The sequence below is a fragment of the Taeniopygia guttata genome, chromosome 2, assembly GCF_048771995.1.
Source record: "Taeniopygia guttata chromosome 2, bTaeGut7.mat, whole genome shotgun sequence".
Taxonomy (NCBI): Eukaryota; Metazoa; Chordata; class Aves; order Passeriformes; family Estrildidae; genus Taeniopygia; species Taeniopygia guttata.
This window is the reverse complement of record NC_133026.1, coordinates 107461325-107474393: the sequence shown is the minus strand read 5'-3', so window position 1 is coordinate 107474393 and position 13069 is coordinate 107461325. Positions and strand designations below refer to the sequence as shown.

At 35.5% G+C, this 13069-nt stretch overlaps 1 long non-coding RNA gene across 1 annotated transcript in view; it reads right to left on the bottom strand.

Annotated features, from left to right (window-relative positions):
• Positions 1–397: 397 nt before the first annotated feature.
• LOC115493864 (uncharacterized) overlaps positions 398–13069 on the bottom strand; it is a 47761-nt gene continuing 35089 nt past the window's right edge. Inside the window, exon 3 of the long non-coding RNA XR_012054371.1 lies at positions 398–1880. This is a non-coding gene — a long non-coding RNA (uncharacterized lncRNA). The remainder of the gene's footprint in view (positions 1881–13069) is intronic.

Genomic DNA, 13069 nt, shown 5'->3' with positions numbered 1-13069 from the left:
ATATTTCCTCCTTCCATCCAAATGAGGTCCTCCCAGACCAGTCTATTAGGCAATGAAAGGAAGAATGGGGTCAGCTAAAGATGGCAGAATACCATGGAAAACAAATGTCTCTTAAGACTCATGCATTACAAGATCTTCTGATGAACAAAAGAATTGATGAACTCCTCTTCTCTTCTCTTCTCTTCTCTTCTCTTCTCTTCTCTTCTCTTCTCTTCTCTTCTCTTCTCTCTTCTCTTTTTTTTTTTTTTTTTTTTTTTTGTTCCTAATAGAAGATTGAAATTTAAGAATTATGTATTTCTGTCATGTTACAGCACTTATAATTTTCATCATGAAAATTTCTCAAAACTTGGATCAGCACTAAGGGTCAAGGACACTATAATTGACTAACCCAGCAATTAACTTATCTATTTATTTATTTCTCAGATACTATCTCATAAGAAAAAAGAAAACCTTATACAAAAGGAATACAGAATAAGAATGTGAGGAAGAATGGGAGGAAGCCAACACAAACCAAATCAAGGATCAACACAATATCTTAGAGTTATATTTAGTCACACTCAGCTGGGACATGGGAAAGGAGACTAATTACAGAGGTTAGATGGGTCAGAAGTTAGGAAATTAACCTTAGATTTAGAAGACTCACATTCTATTCCCTACTGTGCCACAGACTTCCTAGGTGAAACTGGTCAAATCCTTTTACTTCTGTCTTTATTACGATTCTTCATACGAAAAACTGAGGATAATAATACTTCCCTCACACATTCTGCTAATGATTTTCATTATTTCAACATTACAGTGGTTTAGATTGTATAGATTTGGATAAGGGCAAAGAGAAGGACAAAAGAAATGGTGTTTTTTTGAGAAGCTGAACTGCCTACAGAGAAAAAGACTCCAAAATAATTATAACCATTAAGACAAACTCTGCCTTCAATGGGTTGCAATTCAGATAGCTGAAATTTATGCTGTAATGTCACTGTAGGTGTTTATTTCCTTAAATCTCCTCTTTGTTTAAATCAGAGCCTTACCATTACTTTGGCGCAATTTTTTGTGCTGAAATAGAATGGTATTTATTAATAGGTTGCTCTTTTATTTTAAGTCTATAATTTAAAGTAACTATGAAAGTCAAGATTCAGTAAAACCTGTGTCCAGAAGTTCACAGAAGCTCTGGTAAGAGTGGCACCTTTTTTGAAAGTGTTCCTAAATAATATCAATTGCATGGTTTGTGGTATTATATACACTTAACAGCTTTTAAAGAACTAGCTGATGATTGAATCTGTTTCTGTACATTCCTTTAATTTTAAAAGATATATTTTCTCTTATGTTTATTACTTTCAGTATAGCTGATAAACTGCTTAGGTTGAAACATATAATGCCACTCTGAATCCAGTATAGTCCAGGACAGTCCTAAATTGCATCGAATTACATGATTCTTCCTGTAAAAATTCAAGCCATGAAAAGATATCTCACAGGGAGAGTTAATAGTAACAAAAAAAAAAGTAGAGAAGACCAGCCAATAAATTAATTTATATGTACACCCAGAGTCCCTTTTTTCCAAGGGCAAATATACAGACTGCTCAACTGTCTACAGCTTTCTCTCACCTTTTCAGTACCTCTGTGTATCACTTATCCACATGGGTATTCCAAGGGGTAAAATGGACATGAGAGCAATTAATTGGGCACTGCAGTCTAAGGGAGTTGTGGCCCTCGTTATGTTCCCCTTCTTTGCATCACCTGCTCCAACACTTCTTCTTAAGTGGTATCTGCCAAACTGCACAGCACTCTTCCCTGCTCGTGCAGGTAATGCTCTTCATGTGGCCTCTTAAATGGAACAATTTATCCTCGGGAAGTGAGTCACACTTCAGTTAATGATGATGCTGAAGCTAGTAGGGGACAATATAAAGGTTAACATGAATATTTTGCAGCTGATATATTAACAGTATCATCCAGTTTTCCTGGGAAAAGAGCAGTGGTTAGCTTGGTCCTGTTCACTATAAATGTCTGTAAAATGAAGAAGATCCAAAGAGTAAATTTAATTCAGTCACGAACTCATTAAACAGCATCCAAAGATAGGGGAAAATATTTCCAAATTTTTAAAATTTATTTCATCAGGTATAAATGTTGATCTCTATTTGATAAAACCACCCCTTCAATCCACCCCTCCTGAGACTTCTCATGTAAATCAACTATGACTTACAGTTTGTGCATGACTTTCTGCCCCTCTGATAAAGTCTTAGAGTTACAGACTATTGAAATCAATTAAACTGCTTATCACTAGCCTTTAAACTAGGCTATAAGGACAGTGCAAAAGTTCTGAGATTGTTTATTAAAAGCAAGAATTGATAGGTAATTTATTTCCAAATATTGTGAAAATGCCTACACACATAATAATTACAATGGTATTGTAGGTCATGCCAAAATGCCATGAAAAATCTTAGAGATTAAAAACATCTAATCAAAGATTTGTAGTATTTTATAATAGGGATCTAGCAGATTTCTATTAGTCTATAAAGAAATCTATAAGAAGGATTTATAAAATAAATTCAATTTTTTTTTCTGAATTCATAAGTGTCGCTATATAAAAGTTTGCATCTTAAATGAAAATAAAACACAGAAATTCAACCGCAAAATAAATATTTTGCAGAAACGAGACTTTTTTCAATACCTCTGAAAGCCTAGAAATCGAGTCAATGTAATATTCTGCATACTATTTCATACTTAATTTTATTTTCATTATTCTTATTATATATGACAGAACATTCATTAATTTAGTGTTTCGCTGACATTTTTGTTCTTTTTTTTTTTTTTTTTTTTTGGACTTTAAGCAGCAATCTTGCATGCTGCTCTAAGGTTTGAGAGGGCATGAGTTTTGGTTTTTTTCATTTAATACTTGAAAACAAACAGCTTAGAGTAGTAAATTTGCAGACAGAATTGCTCAATATCTTTCCTAAAGCATAAGAATAGATTGTTTTCCTTGGTTGTTACTCCCAATTTCCACTCCAGTAGCAGATCCAGCATATCCTGAAGACAACACAGGACCCAAGTGGAAGTACAACCAATATACCAGTAACAAAAGTTGAAGCTCAGAAAAATAAAGATGAAATGGCTCTCCTCTGAACATACATACCTAAAAAATAATTTTAGTCCATTTTTGCCATCTCAAAATACTTTCCTTCCCTGAATGCTTTTTCTTTTACAAACACAAATCTCTACATCGGATTCCATTGCTTCCAGGACTGACTTGATGTGAGTCAGATCTCAAGACCCTGAGTGACAGCAAACATACCACTCAACACAGCTCATATAGGAAGAACTGACCAGGACCAAAATCATCTCTCTAGTTGATCCCATGTTGATTCTGCTGTACAAAGATTTTGTGTACAGACCCAAGAGAGCAAGGAACTTAAATACAATAGATGACATGAAATCTAGCCCAATTTCAACTTAAGGCACATGGTGGACTAACCCAAAGGAAACATTGATGATCCCATTATATGCTATGCGACTCCCAAAGGACCAAAATCAAAGCCACAGATAACTGTAATTTCTTAGGAAGATTCTTAAACATGTTGATTAATTTTACTCCTAGTCATTGGTGATTTTTTGTGCAGCTGCTGAAACAGCACCTTGTCCTGCAGTATTCAAACTGACAGCAGCCATCCATAGCAGTAATTGCATATAGCATTCCCTACAAGAGAATTACAGTTGTCCATGTTTGACCCTGGCATGGAAGCTGCTCATAAACACGCAAACCCTCATTTAAACAGCAGATGGACTGGGAGGAGTGGGAAGTTCCCAGCTTTACTCCTGCCAGAACCTGGCTGTGCTGCTTGGCTGTCGAATTTGGCTGTGACAACTTCCACCAAAGGAAAGAGAGACAGGTTGTGCTGCCCCGTGACTGAGAGTGCTGCACTGCAGGTCTGGGGAGCCCCCTCCAGAAGCAGCAAGATCTCTCCCTGTACCCTATGTGCAACAGTGTCTGCCAGGCCACTTCCCAGAGCAAGGTTCCCTCTGCCTATCCCAACACAAACTTACCTGTAGAAGGGTTCTTGAAGCCATTTCCGAGTAAAAGTTGTATTCTCTTAACATATCCTTCCTCCTTTCCCTTGGTTAAACTCATCTTTCAGAGTTAAAAGGGAATATATCTTATGGCGTAAATAGGAATCCAGACTAACATCTCTCTAAAGACACTTATAATCAAGTAGCATAAATCATATAGTTAACCTTCTGACACAGCAATTTTAATTAATACATTTTTAATCATACGTGACAAGTTGTATCTGCTAATGAATGATGACACTGGCTAGAGAAAGAAGTACAGTGTTGGGCCTCAGAAATTTTGCACTAGGCATGGCTGTGTGGATTTTAACAATCGCCTCACAATTCAGGAAAGCTCCTGAGCTGAAGCTTCAATATAAACATATGAGTTGCCTACAGACATTCTAAAAAAATCTCTTTGAATCAAAGTCTTCACTTTCAGGTAGCATTTTTCTCAATATGGACAATAGAGACTACTTAATCAAATTGCATTCTCACAAGAACAGAAGGATAACTTCTAAACTCTTTGGGGCTAAAAGATATCACTCACACTTTCATTTTGAGATAGTTTAATTACTAATCTCTACAGATGGGTTTTTCTTCTTAAAGACAATGAAGGAAGATGTAAGAAAAAGGTTTTATTTCCTTGTAATGTTAGTGATGTGTTTGATGGTCCAGTTCACTAGAAGATCAACAGCATGTGAAGATTTCCCCAGAGACCTTCATCGTTACTGGTGTAGATCTCACCACAATTCAACACATTTATTGCTCTGTCTCTTTTCACAGATGGCTGTGACACTAGTTTTCCTCCTTGGATTTTTTTAGCAACTGTACTTTAAAGAAAACAAGCTGGACTAACAAATCTTGTTAAGATTCTAACATAAAACACTAAAAGGGTAGAAAAAAATCTCAGTTAAAAGTGAAATGTACCATATGCCCTCAAACAACTATGCATCATTTAGAACTGCCTTTGTGACTGTCTTATTGTCCCCAATTGCACCTGGATGTATGTAGAGATAAAACTTTCACTACAAGCTGTAAATATCTTCCTTTTCATTATTCTTTTTGTCAGTACTGAAAAATACTTTTTTTTGCATAGTTTTTCTTCTGAGAGATTTTATATACAAAAGCTATGCAATAGTTTCATAGATATCCTTTACTACGAACATTTTTAGTTCAAGAATGTAAACCAATTTTAATTAATGAGGATGAGTTTTTAAACTACTTCCTTTTTACAGGACTTACTAAAGATAAAAGTGATGTATGGAGAGTTGCCCTCTTTGAGTGTTATAACCCTTATTTGCATAATAAAAGAGACCATGCATAAGCTTAAGAGTAATCATAAGTGAATATTAATGAAGACATTTATAGACGCATGAAAATGTATACCACAAAATCTAAGATATTCATGTTGACAGATTCAATACAGATGATGTAATGTATGTTAATATTATTATAAATCCTTATTGTTATTCATAGGCTTATATTAATATTGTCATTGAATCATATTCTGTCAGTTCCCATGAGAAAATAAAAATACATGATGGCAATACGCAGTGGCAAAGTGGCATTGTCATGTTTATATTAATGTCAAGTTTGAATTAAAATTAGTTCTAAAATTAGTGACAAAGACATTGTTTTGCATTTAAAAACAACCAGCATTCATGTTAATGCTGCTAATAAATTGATATTGAAATAACCAGCTTCAATAACTATAGATTGAATGTGTTTGTTGTCAAAGTAAATGGAAATATAATCTTTTGAAGTTGTCATTACCGAGCAATGAATAAGGAAAGTGATACGCAGACTCTTTGCTTATGAATATGATGGTCTTGGTTCTTTTTCCTGATGGTATTTATTTTGCCCTAGAGTTGGTTTATGGATGTCATCCTGTTCTGTGGTTTTGTTTTTTTTTTCTTATGCCACAACAGTCAGGTTCAGGACTTGCTGAGGGGCATATATGGCTCTGAGATCAAAACAGAGGGTAGTCACTGGGTATCACAGGGTTGACTGAGCAGTACTTCACCTTCCTTCACCTCAGTTTCAGCTGTGGACCACATGCAGTGTTGAATTTTCTTTGGTCCAGCCTACTGCAAGAAGAATCATGATGCTTGTTTGCTTAGTTACATCTCCATTCAAATTCCTAAGAAACATTTCAATGAGAACTTATACTAGACATAGAGGGTTTATTAACACGATGATTGAAATTGTTTCTCCTTTCTTCTTCAGCACTGTGTCAGTGAGGAGTTGTTGGTTGTATACATAGTACAGTCAGCCTTTTTGTTCCTTGCGGGCACAGTTTGCTGTAATTGGGAGTGGGGCTGGGGCTGAGCCTCACCCCCAATGGGCTACAGCTGTGTAGGACAGGTGACCATTGTTGAAGGCAAGGAGATCTGGAGTGCTAAGGCGTACTGACCAATCACAAAAGGGCAGAGAGGGCACACAGGTGTAATGCATATAAGATGAAGTGTATAAAAGGTTGTACTGAAAGTGCTGATGCTTGAAGCCTTCTTCAGTGTTAGTCATATCTTCACCTGTTGTTTTCATCAGTTGAAATAAAGTACCGAGGGTCTGTTAATAACAAACAGAAGCCTAAGCCTTGCAGCACTTTTTCTCCTCTATTTTATTTTGTTTGGGCCACAAAGAGATAGAAAAATCAATGTATAAATAGGGCTTGGTATATTATTATTTCCCAGACAAAAGCTAAAACAGTTTATATGTTACACCAAAACACATAATGAGCACCACTTGTGAGAATCAGAGTTTGGATTTAATTATGTTGCTAATTTGAAGAGGATTTAAGAAAATCTAATAGCTGATCCTTTGAGAAATATGATATCTATACAGGGAGAGGTTAATTTTGAAGAAGTTGAGTTGTATATATATATTCTCATGGACACAACGTAGCAGTACTTGAAAATGAACACCTGTATACACAAAGGACATTGAATGCATTCAAGAAACTATCTCATTATACTCTCATTTAATTTTCTTGTTTACTTTCCATAGATACTTCACAATGTAGATATTTTCATATTTTTCTACCTATGGAACTTGTCCTTATTTTCATAAATATTTGGGCTTATCAAAGGATACAAAAGTCTATACAACGAGAAACTATGTACAAGATGTATGCATTAGGAGTTTTCTATCCATCTTTCTACTCCCTGACAAGTTACCTTTCATTCCAACTGTGCATTACTAGTGTCACAAGGGCATTGATAAAAACACAAAATACCTGCATAGATGGATCAACCATACCCAGTTGTTATCCCATTTGAGAAAACACATCCCACTCTCTTTCACATTAATGCAAACTCTCTAGATTATTGCCTTCTCTCAGTTGAACTGAATTCTGCAGTCACACTGGTTAAAACCTAATTTAATCTACATCAGAAAAGTTACTTCAAAAAAGAAGGCTAATTAGTAGTCTGCACTAGTGTACAGATGCCCTAGGTAGTAAGTGCACAGAAACATTTGTAAAAGATGAAGAATTCAAAAAGATGTAACTTTAAACTAAAGAGATTCAAAGTGAGAAAGAAATGTTACCTCAAATCCACTCAATCAGAACTGATAATTCTGTCTGCAAAGCCCTAATCTTGTTTCCTGTTCAGTAAAAGACTACCTCAGTAATGCATAGAACTCTGTTTCAAATACTTTATTGGTATGATTATTTTAATAATGGAAATTATCCCACTAAAATCTATTTACAAAATAAGTGAGTAAGATACCTCAGAGAGCTTCATCCTTCAGTCTCTTCTAGAAAAGCACTCTTTTTTAGCCTAGAAGCACAGAAGTTTGTGTCAATGTCTTGGCAAAAAAAAAAAAAAAAAAAAAAAAAAAGAGAGATATGTACTCTAAAAAATGTTTCAGAGTTGCATTTTCTACCTAATGTGCAGGAACATAATCAAGGTATTTTCTTTAGGTGTATTTTCAGACTGTCTTGATTTGTGTATAGATAGCTCTCACATTAAGTAGTGATGGTGCCACATTTGGATCATGTCTGTTCTGATACCATCAAAACTGGAGAAAAATACTTCATTCCCTCCCCTCTTTTTTTCTGCCCATCCACCTTTCATTTCTGGGGGATAAGAAACCGTGTCTAACCCAGGGAAGGGAATGAAACACAGACAAGCTACACAGCAATCTGCAGCTTAAGCTTGGCAAGAGATCAGCCTCTAAAGTGCTCCCTTTCAGAGAAGCAGCTTACCTACCTTCCATAAGTATGTGAAAGTCTGTTTCTTTTCTACGTTTTGTCAACACTTGTTTATCTCATCCTACCAAATCTCCTTGAATTGAGTTGTGTGTCTGCAAAATGAATCCGAAGCTCAAACAAGCCATTGACATTCTCTGCTCCCACCCAAGAGAAGTTTCATTTTTCCGCTGGCAATGATCCATGACATTTAAATTCTGTCTTCCACAAGAGGCTTATAGAAAACTACGGAAAGAACTACAGAGCCAGTGCAGGAAACATAACTTTATCACTCTCGTTTAAACCAGCTAGCAAAGCCGGTCAGGATAATGTGAATTTTTGTTTACTAGCTCATTTCTTGATTTTTTACATGACTGACTTTCCAACATGCTGTAGTATGTCATCTTCAAGATCCAAGCATGGTCTGCAGAGCAGCAATAATCTCCATGATGGTGAAAGAATAACAGCCTTGAGACTATACATGAGTTTGTCAAGAACCAATTTTAAACCCATTTTAGCAAGGCTAGGAGCTGCTGTTTTAAACGGAAGTGAGCAGGCTGACAAATTTCCCCAATCAGCCCAGGCTCTCAGCTGGGCTCTGCCTGGCCATGTTCATGCCACCACTGGTCTGAAGGGTCTCTAAAACAGATGGTCTGGCTGTCTGCTGTATTTCTTCTCACTAACTCTTGATGTTAACTCAAGGCAAAACTTCTCTTTGATGTGTCGCCTTAAGAAAGCAGCATTACCAGAAACCTTGTCTCTGGGGTCTACAGAAATTCAAGCTATAAGGAAAATAAGTCCAGACTTTTGGAAAATTAATTTCCTTGAAGAGATATCCCATTCAACGTCACCTGATAAGGCTCCTATGATTTCATGGCAGAACTCTGAGCACTCAAGTCTGCTTCCCATCGATCTTTAACTCATGTTTTGCATTCCATATTTTTCATTTTACATCTGACTAAAAAGAAATTATTTCTTGCAATAATTTGTGAATCTGATGAGGAACATATAGCTACAACTTATCTTCTTTCCTGCAGCTCACGATTACCCTACCTCTTATATTTAATTGAATATTATTTAAATAATACTAATAATTATAATAATTATGATGATAATAATAATAATAATAATAACAACAAATATATGCTGAATGCATTCTTATAACTACAAATTCATGATTGCTCTCTGACATATGCTCTCCAGGGTTCTTCTCAAACTTGCTGTAAAAATGATGGCATTCCCATGGGGAAAATTTTACCATGAAAAAAAATACAGTTTTCATATGCAGCCGATATTTATTTAAGCATAGTTAATTCTGGATATTTTTCTCATCCTGCTTTAAAATTATATTTGTCTTATATGAGCTCATCCATTTCCATATTTGCTATTGGGCTGAGTAAAATAGTAGGGACCTTTTAATTGTTCCTCATCTTTAACTCACTCTTTGAATCATTGAATCATAAACCTGTATTTATTGGTACCTTTCTGTAGGTGGTGGAACTGGAGGCAATAATGCAGGTGTGATCTGGCCAGAGAGGTACAACTACAATGCTGCTGTGCAGAGTAATTGTTCCATTGCTTTACTACACAAGATCACATTGCTTTTTATTGCCACTGCAAGGCACTAGGACCATCCTAGTTATTTGGTAGCTGTCAGCCCCAGATCTTTTCCAGCACAAGCCATTTCACATACCTCCTTCTTGAATATCTGGGCTTTGGAAGCACTTTGGTTCTGTTCTATAAACAAATCACATTTTTCTGCCTTGACATGTGTCAGAGTATCCAGTGTGTCAGAGTATCCAGTTATAGGAAAAAAAAACCCCAAACTTTTAGTCACAACAACTAGGGACATGAAAATAGTAATATTTTTTCTGGCATTTTGGTGAGGTTTACTTGCTTTTCTCACCATTCTGCAGAAGGAGAGATGTGTTATGTTCCATATTTCACAGACCCAACAATCCAAAGAAGATGTGTGTGGCCTAATTAGTACTCATCAGCTCCTTATAAACACATGCATTATCACTGAAAGATACTTGACAACATAGGTCTCATGCAAATTAGGCAACACTGGCTTTCCAGTTAACCTAGTCTTGTGTTCTGTCCACCTTTCAAACTCTTTTTTTTTCCAAGTATCTGAAGAGTTTTCAAGAACGGAAGGAAAAAGAATTGTACCAAGAAACTTGCTGACCCCTTTCTGAATGTCGTGTAAGTGATTCTGAAGACAGACAAATCTCTTTTCTCTTGCTTCCTATGGAAACATCCACCTCTACTCTTCTTTATAACCATATACCTTATTTCTCATGTCTCTAGGTATTTTCTTTCTGCTTCCAAAAATGCTTGAATTGAATATACTCTCCATATTTACTCCTTATGTGATTTGACACTTCCCTTATCATTGATGGAAGCACTCAGCAAAATTTCAAGATAATCTTTTACCCACCCATTGTAAAAATCTCCATGATTTCACTAGAGGAAAGAATGGACTGTCAGAATTTCTACACAAAACTGTTCCAATTTTAGATGTGCTTCTTCCAAAGAGATTATGGGCGTTCACCACTTAGACTGGTAGGATGAACTGCTGAAGGCCATATGCACCTCTCTTCAGCATTAAAATCAGATGTTGCCTGTGATATTAACAAAGGTAATAACTGTAAGCACATATTTATGTGCATGCAGAAAAGTGAAATACAGGTTGGAAAGACAATGTATTGTTTCTTTTTCTAGAGCAAAGTGATAATTGTGATAGGTTCAGTACTTTATTCGTACCTTTGGGGAAAACATAGTATCAGAAGAAAACATTACAGACTATGAGTGATATTACAATCAAATAATGCATACATCATTTTAGCACTGATGTATTTCTTATTAAATTTAAATGAAGGGGGCATAGGGAGAAAGAAGCCCTTTTCTGAATGCCTAAGACCAAAGCCTGAAACAGCGTTATCCTCTATCTACATGCGAGTTTTTACATCACCTGATAAAGAGCAAATTTTATGTGACTTCAAGATAAATTGTTTTTCAATTTTTAGTTTTTAACACCGCTTCTACCTTCCCTAAAGAGAACTGTCTTTACCAAGGATATATCATCAATGAAAATTACATTGTCATCTCATGAACAATTTTTTCAGCAACAGTACCTAAGTGCAAATAAAAACGTACAACTGTGGATAAAGAGAGAGAAATGTTTTAAAGTAGTTCTAATAACAAAACCAATTGCAACACCAAGTCATGAAATTATCACTAAACAGCAGTGATGGAACTGCATATTGAAGTGTGATAAGAAAGTAAGCTAAAGAGCAAGTGCTGGGCATATTTCTAAAAAAAAAAAGAGGTCCTAAGTAACCTTCAACTTCCTTTCTTTTTGCACTCTGCATTCTTACTAGATGATGTGCAAAGATAGCAACATTTATCATTTTAAAACTTGAGAAAATTTCAGAGAGGGTTTGTGTTTGGGGGCACATAAGTCTCTAGGTTGTCTTTTTGCCAATGTGCTGTACTGTTATTGCACTCAGGGTACACTGCTGACAGTCACTCTTCTGCAAAAATGACAGAAAATAGGGAACCAGAGTAAGCAGTTTCACTTCTTGCACACAAAATGTCAACTTAGCTGTTATCTCATGGCCTAAGTGATTAGCAAAAAATACACAATCATTCTGAAGCTGTTTACTGTATCTGCCACAGAGGCAGCCAAATTCCCAAGCTATCTGAAATCCTCTGCTTCCAATTCTCAGGGTTGCTTGCTTATATTAGAGATGATGCTTCAATCTCTCACAGTGATTTTGCTGCCAAATTTTTGTGTGTCGCTGTATTATTTTCTAACTCAGTTGCCTTTAAGTCATGTTCTCTTTTACCAGAAAGTTGAAATGATCAAGCACTTTTCAGTACAAAGTCACCAATCAAACATTTGTTGCATAATTTAAACATGTGGTGAGGGAGTATACCTGTATAATTCCATTGTGTTGTTTACTCAACATACTGAGATAAAGTCCCTGAAGGCACTGTAAGCATACAAAAGAAAGGAAAAAAAAATTTTTTCCATCTTTCTCATTCTCTTACTCCCTCATTACTCACTGGGCTTTCTTCCAAAATACTGGAGGTCAGTCTGAGGGGCTTTTTATAACTTAATCCTTAGAATCTAAATAGACACTTGTTTTTTCTTCAGCTAAATAAAAAAAAAAGAAATGCAAAACATTTCTCTCAGTTATAGACCCCTTTTTCTGAAGAGAAAGTTGGATTCCTAGCTCCAGTGAGAATTACATTTTCTCTTCTGTCACCAAAATGTCTCTGGTTTTCATAAGGCCTTTAATGTTCTAATATAAAATTGCCTGATTTGTCTTTTCTAATGTCTCATTTAAAGCAGAATGCTTTAATCTGCCCCCTCTGACAGACTGCAGCTAAAGTAATATTTTATTTTTTAATTCTGAGATAATTTATTATGATAAATAAATTACTTTATTATGGTAGTGAATTAAATTCATAATTGCTGTTATATTGGCTTCAGGGCTCATTAAAAATATATATTTCTGTTGTAATAGCTATTTCTAACCAATGCATCTTAGTACTGTGCTTTTTAAAAATATATACCATGATTGCAATAAAAATACTGAAGTTAGATGCTATTTTTCACGTAAGTAGAGACAAGATCATCTACAATATATACCTGTGAGAGACTCCATGGCTTAACAAGAAAAAAAGAGGGTTAATATTCTTTGGGTGGACACAGAACAAAGTCCAGTACAAGTCCTCTGACCCCTTATTCTTTATGTGAAATTAGATCCAAGCACCATCTGTCTTTCACTAAAAGATTATTTGGAAATTGTATTATCAAACTTTAAAGAGAAG